Genomic DNA, 15,563 nt, shown 5'->3' on the forward strand with positions numbered 1-15,563 from the left:
TTGGTCCCCTGCACTGGGAGTGTGCAGTCTAGCCCCTGGACCACCAGGAAGTCCCTAGTGTGGTTAGCTTTCCAAGAGATTTTAACTTTTGTTCTATCTTTTAAAAAATGGCCATCGTTATTATTTTCAGATTTTTTGGAATAATTGTTATATCTCACTTTTTTTTCACTGTCCCCAGTGAAAACACGGCATAAAAGGAAACAATACAGAGGACTGGCAAATGTTCACTTCTAGTTTTTGTCAACAACTACTGTCCCAATATGTTTGGGCTGTTGCTTTTTACTTATATTTCTTATATTTTAAGCTTGAGGTAAAACTCAAACCCTTTAATAAAATCAGCATTTTGTCTGTTGATGTAGCCGTCAAGATTTTGCCTCACTTTTTCCTTGAATTCTAGGCTTTTACAAAAAAACACGGAAGACTAAAATTGGGATCCCAGATATCTTAAAAGAAGTAAAGTTATCTGTGAGTACCTTAATTGGAAACGTTATGCATTAAAAAATATTCTGAGAGCACAAGAAGGATTGATAGAAAAAAAAACCCAAGTAGTAAATGTAATTAAAAATCACAGTTTGATCACATATCAATTACTTAAGTGAAAGTCACTCAGTCGTGTCCAACTCTTTGGGACCCCATGGACTATACAGCCCATGGAATTCAGAATTCCAGAATACTGGAGTGAGTAACCTTTTCCTTCTCCAGGGGATCTTCCCAACCCAGGGATCGAACCCAGGTCTCCCACATTGCAGGCTGATTCTTTACCAGCTGAGCCACCAGAGAAGCCCAAGAACACTGGAGTGGGTAGCCTATCCCTTCCCCAGTGGATCTTCCCCATCCAGGAATCGAACCCGGGTCTCCTGCATTGCAGGTGGATTCTTTACCAACTGAGCTATGAGGGGAGCCCAAGTACTTACTATGCACTAAATTCCATACTCTTCTGTTATTAATTGGATACAGAGTCATTCATCTTCCTTAGTCCTCCACAACACAGCTGATCACAAACTCTCCAAAACGAAGGAGATGGTTGTATTTCTACAGAGCACAGGCCCAGCTGAAGACCGCAGTGGTGTGCAGTCTTCCCCTCCCCTACGGGCCACTTCCTCTTTTATTGTTTTTCACTTAGAAAGCAGAGAGGACTCTTGATGCCACACAATGCCATACTGTTATCTGAAGTGGTTTTCTAGGTATATTAAGCTATCTGCAACTGTGCATACCATTTTCCTCATCTGAAGAGTGAGTGAATATCTTACTTCTTGTTCTTGCAGAAGCAGGCCCTGAGTCAAGGATCTGGATGTATTAATATGTGATTTAGGGCTTCCAGGAGAAACCAAAAAGGGCGTTGGGGATGAAGGATAGGAAATGAGAAGAAGCCAAATGAGGGTGTGATTTCAAAACTCCTACACTCAACCTATGCCCATGGGAGCTCAGAACACAGAAGTGCATGTCAGAGATTGTCCTGCCTTGTAGCAAAGGACCTGGGCTTTGGTATTCCACCAAAGCCTGCACCAGCTGCCTGTGTTTTCTGCCAAACGATTGGTGGGAGTGGGAACCGTGACTCCCGCTCTGTGCCTCCAGCCTGGCTTTGCTTGGAGGATGCCAGGAGTGTGAAGAAGGGTGAAACATAGAATGCCCAGATACTTCCAGCTCACTCCGGTGCCTGAGGGTAATTTGCAGCCCTAGGGGTAATGCGCATGTGCTAACTGATAGCAAAATATGAAAAAGCTGGGGATGGGCTCACAGACCATGGGTGGGGCATCAGTTTGCTACTGTGGGTTTCCTGTAAACTTCCTCCGCTGGGCGCACAGCACATGTAATCACAAACTTCCACTGAAAGTTTTAAGTTTCTGACCACAAAGAAGGCAGAGTGCCAAAGAATCAATGCTTCTGAATTGTGGTGCTGGAGAAGACTCTTGACAGTCTCTTGAACTGCAAGGAGATCAAACCAGTCAATCATAAAGGAAATGAACCCTGAATACTCATTGGAAGGACTGATGCTGAAGCTGAAGTTTCAATGCTTTGGCCACCTGATGCGAAGAGCCGACTCACTGGAAAAGACCCTGATTCTGGGAAAGATCGAAGGCAGGAGGAGAAGGGGATGACAGAGGATGAAGAGGTTGGGTGGCATCACCAACTCAATGGACAAGAACTTGAGCAAACTCCGGGAGATGGTGAGGGACAGGGAAGCCTGGTGTACTCCAGTCCATGGGGTCGTGAAGAGTCGGACACAGCTTGGTGACTGAACACCAAAAACAAAGCATTAAAGTGTGAGTGAATGCCACTGAACTCAGACTTGAGTTTAAATCCTAATTCCACAAATGGAATGGGAAAAGTCATGTTTCTGTTTAAGTTTGAATTTTAACTTCACAAAAAAAATTGGAAAAGTCATTATTACTGTCCTGATTCTTTGTCACCATATCCATAAATGGGAAAATCATCCTTACATCAAACGTTTACTCATTTATTTGGTCAATCATTCATTCAATGACTATGGAGTGTCTGCTCTGAGTCAGGTTCTGTTCCAGGGTTATTCTGAGAAGGGGATAGTGGTAAGAAGAGATCTGTAAAATGTAAAGCTCTAGGCAACTGCTTTATTTCCAGTGGTTATTTATTTTCACAGCTCACTAGAACACATAAAATTGCCTAAAACCACAGCAGGAGATACAAGGAAAAACTTCTTCGTACAGAGCTGGTTGGGGAAAAAAAAAACAACAACTAGAGAAATGCCTTTTCCTAAAGGCCTTTGGGTAAAAAAAAAGGTGGTCCTTACTCTGGACCTCCAACGATAAACCTGCAGGCCCAGCTCTCTTCTGCCAGTCTCAGGATTTCTGGGAATGTTCTTGCTCAGAGCATTCACAAAGTCCAACTGCATTTTCCAGAGTGTCTAGACCTGCCTCTGTCACAGTTCATCCTTTTTCAAATCTCTTAACATTTCCTATCATTGGTTTCCTTACCTGTAAAATGAAGAGTTCTCAGCTACTAACCAGTGATTACCTGTTAGATTTCTAGGAGAGGGATTTAGTGGTCAAGTTCAGGCTTGGCAGACTGAGGTGGGCACAGTCCCTAGGACTCCAGGGTAGATTAGAGGCTTCAACTCCAATCATATCTAGCACCTCCTGTTTATAACAACTGTTTAATGGTAATCCTTTTACTAATTTGATTATGAAAACTAAGCAACTTAGTATGTGAATGCTCTAGCCTGGCTGCACTGGCTACTGTAAAGAAGTGTGAGATGCTTGCAACTGGCCTAGGATCTCTGCCACCCATGACACTGATGACTGAGAATTGCATTATATGCATGGCTCCAGTTCAGATATGGAGAAGGCAATGGCGACCCACTCCAGTACTCTTGCCTGGAAAATGCCATGGACGGAGAAGCCTGGTAGGCTGCAATCCATGGGGTCGCAAAGAGTCGGACATGACTGAGTGTCTTCACTTTCACTTTTCACTTTCAGGCATTGGAGAAGGAAATGGCAACCCACTCCAGTGTTCTTGCCTGGAGAATCCCAGGGATGGGGGAGCCTGGTGGGCTGCTGTCTATGGGGTCGCACCGAGTCGGACACGACTGAAGCGACTTAGCAGCAGCAGCAGCAGCTGTGGTATGATTCTTTGAAATGGCGAAAATCTCTAGGTAAAAAAAACAAAAGCAAACAAAAAACAAACCAAATATATATATATTCCTTTGAGTTGCCCGGTAGTTGCCTTCTTGGAAAATTCAGTGTGTATGGGTCTGGCATAGTAAATGGTCAGTAAATAATCAAGGAAAAAAATTAAAATAATTGAAAAACAAAACTCACTTCATCATGTGATTGTCAAGTCCAGATTACAAGCAGGGTTTTCAAAGATAGAGAGGAAGAAAGAAACAGAGTGTGTGTTTAGGCTGGGGTCCCTGGCCCTCAGCCCTTACATATCCAGAGCGACCCCATCACCGGAAAAAGCAAAGGCAGCCCTATTAATTTTCAAAACTTCTCCCAGAGAGACATACTGCCACTGGGAACCAGTTTTCCAGAGAGTGAGAGTTGCTAATCTAATAACCAGGAAAAACCAAAACCAAAAACAAAACACGGAGGCAACCAACTTGGCCCCTCCCCTTTCTCGGAAAAACAGGAAACTTCAGAGAAAGACTCCGGACTGCAAAGTCCCCTTTCTGACCTGAAACAGCGCTTTCTGCCCAGAGACTTGTGACAAGCTACCACGGGCTTGGATTTTGATTGGGCAGTTGAGAAACTAAAATAGCGGTTTAAAAGGAGAGAAAGCCTGTTTTCTGCCAAAGGGTTGGTGGGAGTGGGGGCCGTGACTCCCGCTCTGTGACCTTGGCTCTGTTCTCTGGGCGCTGCCGCCAGCCTGGCGCGCTCGCCCTGAGCCCCCGCGCCCGCCTGCCCCGCACTCTGCTTCTCCCTTTCTGCCCCGACCTCTGGCTCCTTGGTACTCTTTCCCCGCCTAGTGTAGCCAGGCACCCGGGCTCGGCTTGTTCAAGCTCAGTCCTGAGCACACCAACAAGCCGCAGAGAGGCCAGAAACGCAGACGCTGGAGCGCAGGCTTCCTGTTGTATTCTCACAGGACAGCTACCCAGACAGGACAGGGCGAAACAGGAGACAGCGTCACGGTCGTTGGTGAGCTGCTGGGTGCGTGGGGGGGCGGGCGGGAGGGGCGGTGAGGATGCTGGGCACTGTTTTGCAGGGCTGCCTGGTGTCACCCCAAGGGTTCTCTCTTTCCTGGTAAGAGCGGAGGAGGGGCAGGCTGGTCACGAGGTCAGTAGTCTGTTGAGAGACAGGCGTTTGTGGGTCCAAGATAAGGACCGCCTCAGTCGGCAGGGCAGCGCTTTAAGTGGGGCTTTAAGCACTGAGCGCTGTCCCCTTCTCTGGGCTCCCACCACGTTCCTCTGGGCTCCGCACTTCCTCTCTAGGTTCAAGGACTTGTATCTAAATCTGAACATCTCACACTGTTGTGTGTATCATTTCTGTGGCATCTTAGGTTTTTTTTTCGTTAAAGGTTTATTGAGGTATAATTCGCAAACCATAAAATTCACCTATTTACAATGTACTTCAGCGGGTTACAGTATATTCATGGAGTTGTGAAACTATCTTCTCAATATTAGAACATTTTCATCACCTCCAAAAAGAAACACTGTACCGATTAGCCATCACTACCATTTCTCCCCAACCACCCCCAGCCCTAAGGAACCACTAATCTTTCTGTCTCGATGGATTTGTCTATTCTTGATAAATCATATAAATGGAATCATACAATATGTGGTCTTCTGTGATTGGCTACTGTCACTTGCTATAGTATTTTCAAAGATCATCCATTTTAGCAACTATTGGCACTTTATTTCTTTTTATTGCTGAATAATATTCCATTGTATATTACACCACATATTGTTTAGTCATTCATTAGTTAACGAGCATTTTGGTTGTTTCGACTTTTTGGCTATTAAAAAATAATACTATTATCAACATTTATGTGCATGCATGAACTGAACTGATGTATGCTAAGTCACTTCGGTCATGTCCGACTGTGTGTGACCCTATGGACCGTAGCCTGCCAGGCTCCTCTGTCCATGGAATTCTCCAGGCAAGAATACCGGAATGGGTTGCCATACCCTCCGCCAGGGGATTTTCCTGACCCAGGGATCGAACAGTTTCTTTACTACTAGCACCACCTGGGAAGCCCCATCAACATGCATGTACAAGTTTTCAGTTCTCTTGGGTGGAGTGGAATTCCATCTAGGAGTGGAATTGCTGGGTCATATAGTAACTATATCTTTAACATTTTGAGGAACTGCCAGGCTGTTTTCCAAAGGTGCCACACCATTTTACCTTCCCACTAGAAGTATATGCTGCTGCTGCTGCTGCTAAGTCGCTTCAGTCATGTCCGACTCTGTGCAAGAGTCCCAATTTTCCTACAACCTTGCCAACACCTTTTTTTCTTCCCATTTTATTGTGATATAATTGACATACAGCACATAAGTTTAAGGTATTATATCACGATATGATTATCACAATAAGTTTAGTGAACATCCATAATTTCATATGGATACAAAATTAAAGAATTAGAAAAAATGTTTGTCTTGTGATGAGAACTCAGGATTTTCTCTCTTATATGTAACATCCTACTGTTCATTATATTTATCATGTACATTTAATCCCTATACATATAACTGGAAATCTGTACCTTTTGACTGCCTTCACTGAATTCTCCCTTCCACAACCCCCTGCCTCTGGGTAACCACACATATGATCTCTTTTTCTATGAGTTTATTATTGAAGTATAATTGACAATGCTATATTAGTTCCTGTTACACAATGTAGAGATTCAATGTTTCTATTCACTTCAAGATGGTCACTATGATTATACTGTCAGCATACAAAGATATCACATAGCTATACTATACATTTTATACCCATGACTTATTTTGCAACTGGAAGTTTGTACCTGTTAATCTCCTCACTGATTTCTTTCCTCCCCTACTCCCTCCTCTCTGGCAACCACCAATTTTTCTCTATAATTAGAGTTGTTTCTATTTTGTTATGTCTGTTCATTTGTTCTGAAGTTTAGATTCCACGTATAAGTGAAATCAGACAGTATTTGTCTGTCTCTGACTTATTTCATTTAGCACAACACCCTCTAGGTCCATTCATGTTGTCACAAAAAGCAAGATTTCATTCTTTTTTATGGCTGAGTAATATCCATTATGTAAATATATATGCCACAACTTCTTTATCCATTCATCTACTGATGGGCATTTAGGTTGCTTCCGTATCTTGGCTGCTGTAAATAATGCTGCAATGACAGAGAGGTACATATATCTTTTCTAATTAGTTTTCTTTGGATAAGTTTGTTTTCTTTGGATAAATACTCAGGAGAGGCAATGCTGGATCACGAGGTAGTTCTAGTTCTATTTTTCATTTTTTGAGTAATCTCTATACTAGTTTCCATAGTGGCTGTACCAATTTACATTCCCAGTTCACAAGGGTTCCCCTTTCTCTACATCCTTGCCAACACGTCTTATTTGTTATCTTTTTGATACTGGCCATTCTGACGTGTGAGGTGATATCTCACTGCAGTTTTGATTTGCATTTCCCTGATGATTACTAATGTTGAGCATCTTTTCTTATGTCTGTAGCCATCTGTATGTCTTTGTTGGAAAAATGTCTATTCAGATTCTCTGATCATTTTTAAATCAGTTTCTTTTTTATCTTTGGTTATGTAAGTCCTTTGTATACTATGGATATTAATCCCTTGTTGGATATAAATTTGCAAATACCTCCTATTCAGTAGGTTGCCTTTTCATTTTGTTAATAGTTTCCTTTGCTATGCAAAAGCTTAGATGCAGTCCCATTTGGATATTTTTGCTTTTATTTCCTTTGCCTGAGGAGACATATCCAAAGAAAAATTACTAAGTGATGTCAGACAGCTTACTGCCTTTATTTTCTTCTTGAAGGTTTATGGTTTTAGGTCGTATATGTAAGTCTTTAATCCATCTTGAATTTATTTTTGTGTATACTGTGAGAAAGTAATAATCTAGTTGTTTTTGTTGCATGTAGCTGTCAGATTTTCCCAACATCATTTACTGAAGAGGCTATCTTTCCCCTTCTGTACTATTCTTGCTTCTTTTGTCCTAGATTAATTGCCTATAAAATGTGCGTTCATTTCTGGCCACTGTGTTCTGTTCCTTGGTCTATTTGTCTGTTTCTATGCCAGTAGCATACTGTTTTGATGACTGTAGCTTTGTAGTAGAGTTTGAAATCAGGGCATGTGATACTGTCAGCTTTGTTCTTCTTTCTTAAGATTATTTTTGCTAGTCAGGGTCTATTATGTTTCTGTACAAATTTTAGAATTATGTGAAGAGTGCCACTGGTATTTTGATAGGGATTGCACTGAATCTGCAGATTACTCTGGGAAGTATGGTCACTTTAGCAATATTAGCTCTTCAAATCAATGGACACAGTGTATCTTTCCATCTGCTTATTTCATCTTTGATTTCTTTTATCACTGTTTATAATTTTCTGAGTACAGGTCTTTTACCTCCTTAGATTTAATCTTAGGTATTTTATTCTTTTTGATAGGACTGTAAATGGGGCTGTTTTCTTTCTTTTTTCCCCAGCATCACAGCAGGGTTTATTGTTTCTTTGGGACTGTTTTCTTAATTTTTCTGACAGTTCATTGTTAATGTATAGAAATGCAACAGATTTCTGTATATTAATATCATATCCTGCTACTTTACCAAATTCACTGATGAGTTCTAGTAGATTTATAGTGGTGTCTTTAGGATTTTCTACATATAATATAATGTCATCTGCAAACAGTGAAAGTTTTACTTCTTCCTTTCCAACTTGGATTTCTTTGTTTTTTTCTTGTCTGACTGCTATAGTTAGGACTTCCAATACTACACTGAATAAAAGTGGTGAGAATAGTGGTGAGAGTAGGCATCTTTGTCCTATTTCTGATCTTTCAGCTTTTCATTATTGAGTATAACATTAGTTGTGGGCTTGTCATGTATGGCTTTTATTATGCTGAGGTATATATTCCCTCTATACCCACTTCATTGAGTTTTTAATCACAAGTAAATGTTGAATTTTGTCAAAATCTTTTTCTGAATCAATTGAGATGATCATATAATTTTTATTATTCAACTGTTAATGTGATGTCCTGTGAATGCTGACCCATCCGTGCATCTCTGGGATTATTTGATCATGATATAAGATCCTTCTAAGGTATTGTTGAATTTGATTAATATTGTATTTTGTAAGGATTTTTACATCTATGTTTGTCAGGGATTTTGGCCTATAATTTTCTTTTTTTGTGATATTTATTTGGTTTTGGCACCAGGATGATACTGGTCTTATGAGTTCAGAAGCATTCCTTCCTCTGCTGTTTTTTTGGAACAGTTTGAGAAGGATAGGTGTTAACTGTTATCTAAATGGTAAGTCATCTGGTCATGGGCTTTTTTTTTGGTTGGGAGTTTTGGAATTACTGATTCAATTTCATACTAGTAATTGGTCAGTTCATATTTTCTCTTTCTTCCTGGTCCAGTCTTGGGAGGTTGTACATTTCTAAGAATTTTTCCATTTCTTCTAGATTGTTCATTTTATTGGCATATAATTGTACCCAGTAATCTCTTTTTCATTTTGATTTTATTTGGGCTCTCTCTTTTTCTTGATGGGTCTGGTTAATGGTTGATCAATTTTGTTTAACTTAAAAAAAAAAACTCTTAAGTTTCATTGATCTTTTCTATTTTTCAAGTCCCAATTTCATATATTTCTACTCTGACACCTTTATGATTTCTTTCCTTTCACTAACTTTTGAGTTTTTATTCTTCTTTTTCTAGTTCCTATATATGTAAAGTTAGGTTGTTTATTTGAGATTTTTCTTATTCCTGGGGTAGGCTTGTATCACTATAAACTTCCCCCTTAGAACTGCTTTCATTGTGTCCCATAGATGTTTGGATCACTGCGTTTTCTTTTATTTTTATTTTATTTTTTACACAATGTTCACATAGGATCGTCTTTATTCTCATCTTAAAGACAATTTAAATGAAAACGGGAAACTTCACACGCGATAAGGATAGCAATTGGGACCCTTCCATAATTCACTTATTCAGTAAGTTGCCGCTGAGGGGCTTCTATTAATTCATGCCAACCCATGGACCCCCGACGACGACGGCGGCGGGCGGTGGCGCGGCGAGCCCAGTCGACCAGGGACAGAAGGCCCGGAGGGGACGCGAGTGTGGTGGAGGGGGGCGGGGAAGGCGGGAGGCGCGCGGGACTGCAGTGGGGTTGGGGGTGGGGTGCGTTTTCATTTTTGTCTGTCTCGAGGTTTTTCTTTTAAGATGTGATAATTTTATTTATTTATTTTTAGCCATGTTGCAAGGCATGTGGGATCTTAGTTTCTGGACCAAGGACTGAACCTGCATCCTCTGCATTGGAAGCACAGAGTCTTAACCACTGAACCGCCAGGAAGTCTTGTCTCCAGGTATGTTTTTAATTTCTTATTTGATTTCTTCAGTGATCCATTGATTGTTTAGTAGCATATTGTTTAGCCTCCATGTGTTTTTTTCCCCTTGTAGTTGATTTCTAGTCTCGTGGCATTGTGGTTGGAAAGATGCTGGATATGATTTCAGTTTTCTTAAGTTTGTTGAGACTTCCTTTGTGGCCTAGTACATTATCTATTCTGGAGAATGTTCCACGTGCACTTGAAAAGACTGTATTCCACTGCTTTTGCATGGAATGTTCTATATATATCTATTAATTCAGCTGTTCTAATATAGTGTTTAAGAGAGTGTTTCCTTATTTATTTTCTGTCTAGATCTACTGATGTATGTGGGGTGTTAAAGTCCCCTACTGTTACTATGTTACTGTTGACTTCTTCCTGTATATCTACTCATATTCTCTTTATGTATTTAGGTGCTCTGTGTTGGGTGAACACTTGTTATTATCTATTATTTTTTTATTTTTGGCACGCCATGTGGCTTGTGGGATCTTTGTTCCTTGACCAGGGATCAAACCCTGGGCCCATGGCAGTGAAAGCACTGAGTTGTAACCACTGGAGCACCAGAGAATTCCCATATCTATCTTTTTAATTATAGTCATCCTAATCGGTGTGCAATGGTATCTAATTATGGCTTTGATTTGCATTTCCCTAATGATGATTAATGATGCTTAATTTTTAAATTACAAAATAATTTTAAAGAAGTATTTTCATGCTGAGGTTTTGAGAACTTTAACTATCTAGGTCACATGTCCCAATATCACAGAGCCTAGACTCAAACCAAATCTCTCTATGGCTAATGCTTGGACTCCATACTCTCTTTTCTAGAACAGAATATAGGATGAAACTTCACTAGCTGCCTCTGTTAGAAAGGGAATCCTGGCCAAGATGAACCTCTGCATGGACTAACTGGTTCATTCATTTCTTGTTTACTATTAGAAACTCAAATATACAAAGAGCTTTTTAGTCTCTGCATTTTTACTCTGGAAAAAAATAAATATTTTCTTGAGATCCTCATAATGGATCTTGGATGAAGTAATGACGCTTTCTCGTTGTTTAATGATTTTGTGCTTCTGTTTATGTTAGTGCCCATTGGGCTTCTCCTCCTCACCATCATCAGGACATGGAATAAGGAGGGACACAAAGTTTAAACTTTGTTTAAATGCACAGTTATCAAAATTTTTGAATACACTTTCCTCTATTTATCTATATACTTTATACTGCTGTCAATCTTATTTTAAGTATTACTAATGCTTAATTTTTCCTTTTTCTTCAGTTAAAAATTCAGATTGAGCTTTCTCGTAAGTGGCTCCCAGAAGATTCACCTCACCCCACTGTGGGAACATAGCAGTTGTGGAGGTGGAAACAGGAATGGAACGAGCATAAGAGTTCAAATATACTGGAAAATCTGAGCTCTAAATTCTTACATAAGTCAGAGAGTGACTGACCAAGAGCTGTGGGACTTTGAGGAGTTTAGCATTCACTATAAACTTTGGCACAGGTTACTTATTTCTCTGAACACTGGATCTAAAAAGCACAAAGAACACAAGAATGTACTATGGTATCAAGGTGAATTCCAGACAAGCAGGAGAATTCCATACATCTGTGGAAGGGGGCACAGCTCCTGACATAGATTGTTGCCATTCAGTACACTGAATTAAAAAAGCCTGATTTTAAAAACTGCTCTCTGGAGTACATAGAAAACTCTTTTGTTTCCAACATGCTACGAGACTACCTTTTGATTCGTTTCATGCTGCAGGGCTCGACTTGGTTGTCATAGTATGCTAGAGTCTGGTGGTTGTCCTCAAAGCAAATTTGCCTTTCTTTCTCATAACAGTCAATTTTAAATTGGCCATATACGGGCATTTTTGGTCATGTAAATAAGGGCAACATCCTGGAGATCATGGAGCAAATAAATGGAAGGAACCTGAAAGACTGACAACTTTGCAAACCAGAGCCACTTACAAGTTTGGGCTTTTACTTGAGAGGTGAATAAACTCCATTCTTATTTAAATAAACATTATATGGGGTCTTGTTTAAAGAAATGGAAGCTTTATTTTAATTAATGGACTAGGGAGAGTGATATCTCCCTGGTTTCTTTGAATTTCATGACTCCACTAGAGTAGAAGGAAGTCAGTCCTTTATGACCCCCTCGCCAACCAGCACGGTGGAGGTAGGTATAAAAGCAGTCCCCATGTCCTGCTGGGACTCCCAGTGGCTATTGAAATCAGCCTGAGGAGATGTCTAGATCCACTAGATACACTGGAATCTAGAGTTGGGCTTCTATGCGCTTTGACCTGCCACACCAGAGAGAGGCTGCCTTCACCCTAGGGTTACAAGTGTGCCTGCCTTCCACCACACTGCTCAGCTAATCAGCAAGTTGGTGTGCGTCTATGTGAACAAATATATCACTGCATCAACATCCAGGTGCTCCTGCAGCCTGCCTGAGTCACAGGCCTTGAGAAGACCTCCTTCTCACCATCCTCCAGCACACATTAGCTCCTTTTTGTTTTGAAGAAAATCATATAGGACTCATAATTTCATCTGCACTTTACAATTAGAGAGGACATGGTTTCTCCTATGTTCTCTCTTTTTCCCTCAGAATGAATTGTGAAGTAAAGCGTATTCTTTACTTACAATTGTTGTAGCAGTGTTGCTTTTCTCCATGGAGGCTCAGTCGTGCCAATGGAGCAGCGCCCATCCCAGCATCGTGTCTGTTCTACACACTGTATTCTCTGCAACGTCTCACACTTCAGACCTCAGTTGCTTGACCTGGCACAGTGTATGCAAGATCAATGTGGTATACACCTTTTGTGTGGGTTTCTTTGTATGTTCTAAAATGAAATGAGGAAGAAAAATAACATGAAAATTAAAAAAGTTCTAAATATTAGATGTAGAACTTCCTACATTTCAATAGTCCATCTTTTGTGTTTCACTTTGGAGATCATTAATTGCTCTATGACAGAGCACAATATATCACAAACTTGACTAATGATCGAAACACCTGAGGTGCCTATTAAATACAGATTCTGCTTTTGCATGTATCGTCCATGCGACTGCTAGTGGTAAAGAACCCGCCTGCCAATACAGGAGACATAAGAGACACGAGTTTGATCCCTGGGTCAGGAAGATCCCTTGGGGGACGGCATGGCAACCCACTCCGGTATTCTTGCCTGGAGAATCCCATCGACAGAGGAGCCTGGAGGGCTACAGGCCTTAGGGTCACAAAGAGTTGAACACTACTGAAGCGACTCAGCATGCTCGCACATGTCCATATGATTAGGGAAAAGGGCATATTTTCTCCAGCTTGCCAGCAGCCCTTGACTCTCCCTATTGTGTTCTACCCAGCCATATTTACCTTATGTAGACATTTGAGCTTTTGATCTCTGCTTTATGGGAAAAAATGCCTTTGGGGGAAAGTTGGGCAGCCATGGAGGCAGGGCCCTACTGCTGAGTCACATGCAGTGATAGTCATTACAGTCACCATGACCGTAGCCTCTCTCTTCCCATTCTGTCAGTGCCTGCAGCTGATCAATTGAGAAAGACCCCAGCAAGTGTTGCCTTTTGAGCGCCTGCTGTACTGAACAACTGAGAAGGACCCCAGTCAGGGCTGCCCTCTGAGTGCTGCCTGTGCTGAGCAACAGAGAAGAACCTGCCAGGGTGGCCGTTTGAGTGCCAGCTGCCAGTGGCTAGAAAAGAATTCTAATAGTATTATATCTCCTGCTCCAGTAGCCACTGAAAGACAAGAATATACAATGGGGAAAAACAGTCTCTTCAATAAGTGATGCTGGGGAAACTGGAGAGCTAGTGTAAAAGAATGATATCAGAACACTTCCTAATACCAAACACAAAAATAAACTCAAAATGGATTAAAGACCTAAATGTAAGACCAGAAACTAGAGGAAAACGTAGGCAGAAGACTCTTCGACATAAATTGAAGCAAGATCCTCTGTGACCCACCTCCTAGAATAATGGGAATAAAAACAAAAATAAACAAACGAGACCTGAAAAGTGAAAGTGTTAGTCGCTCAGTTACGTCCAACTCTTTGCGACCCTACATACCCTGCCAGGCTCCTCTGTCCATGGGATTCTCCAGGAAAGAATACTGGAGTGGGTTGCCATTTCCTTCTCCAGGGGATCTTCCCGACCCAGAGATTGAACCTTGGTCTCCTCCATTGCAGGCAGATTCTTTACCATCTGAGCCACCAGGGAAATTAAACTTCAGAGCTTTTGTATAGCAAAGGAAACCATAAACAAGATGAAAAGACAATCCTCAGAATGGGAGAAAATAATTGCAAATGAAGCAACTGACAAAGAATTAATCTCCAAAATATACAAGCCGCTCATGCAGCTCAATATCAGATAAACAAACAACCCAATCAAAAAATGGGTAGAAGACCTAAAAAGACATTTCTCCAAAGAAGACCTACAGATGGCCAATAAACACATGAAAAAATGCTCACCATCACTCATTGTTAGATAAAATGAAAAGTGAAAGTGAAAGTCGCTCAGTTGTGTCCGATTCTTTGCAACCCCATGGACTATACAGTCCATGGAATTCTCCAGGCTAGAATACTGGAGTGGGTAGCCTATCCCTTCTCCAGGGGATCTTCCCAACCCAGAGAACCTAGGTCTCCTGCACTGCAGGCGGATTCTTCGCAAGTTAAAAACTACAATGAAGTATCCCTTCACACGGTCAGAATGACCATCATCAAAAAATGTACAAACAATAAATGGGGGACAGGATGTGCAGAAAAGGGAACCCTCTTGCACCGTCGGTGGGAATGTTAATTGATATAGCCATATGGAGAACAGTATGGAGATTTCTTTAAAAACTAGGAATAGAACTACCATATGACCCAGCAATCCCACTACTGGGCATATACCCTGGGAAAACCATAATTCAAAAAGACACATGTACCCCAATGTTCACTGCAGCACTGTTTACAATAGCCAGGACATGGAAGCAACCTGGATGTCCACTGACAGGTGACTGGATAAAGCAGATGTGGTACATATATACAATGGAATATTACTCAGCCATAAAGAGGAACAAACTTGAATCAAGTCTAGGGAGGTAGATGAACCTAGAGCCTGTTATAGAGTGAAGTAAGTCAGAAAGAGAAAAACAAATACTGTATATTAATGCACATATATGGAATCTAGAGAAATGGTACTGATGAACCTATCTGCAGGACAGGAATAAAGATGCAGACACAGAGAACAGACTTATGAACACAGCCAGGGAAGGAGAGGGTGGAACTAATTTGAGAGAGTAGCACTGAAACATATACATTACCATATGTAAAACAGCTAGCTAGTGGGCAGTTGCTGTATAACACAGGAAGCTCAACCCAGTGCTCTGTGACAACCTAGAGGAGTGGGGTGGAGTAGGGAGGAGGTTCAAGAAGGAAGGGACATATATGTACTTATGGCTGATTCATGCTCTTGTGTGGTAGAAACCAACACAACATTGTAAAGCAATTATCCTCCAATTAAAAATAAAATTAGAAAATTTTTGATAGTATGATAGACCTATGTTGTTAAAAAGATGAATAAGGTTGTATCCAAGATGG

At 41.0% G+C, this 15,563-nt stretch overlaps 1 long non-coding RNA gene across 1 annotated transcript; it reads left to right on the forward strand.

Annotated features, from left to right (window-relative positions):
* The first annotated feature begins 4,263 nt into the window (after window positions 1-4,263).
* On the forward strand, window positions 4,264-12,626 carry LOC145513921 (uncharacterized). The gene is made up of 4 exons (XR_014059784.1): window positions 4,264-4,610; window positions 9,500-9,600; window positions 9,859-9,972; window positions 11,264-12,626. It is a non-coding gene; the product is annotated as an uncharacterized LOC145513921 (long non-coding RNA).
* Window positions 12,627-15,563: the final 2,937 nt, after the last annotated feature.

Source organism: Giraffa tippelskirchi, chromosome 7, assembly GCF_054371585.1.
Source record: "Giraffa tippelskirchi isolate mGirTip1 chromosome 7, T2T-mGirTip1v1.2.pri, whole genome shotgun sequence".
Lineage (NCBI taxonomy): Eukaryota > Metazoa > Chordata > Mammalia > Artiodactyla > Giraffidae > Giraffa > Giraffa tippelskirchi.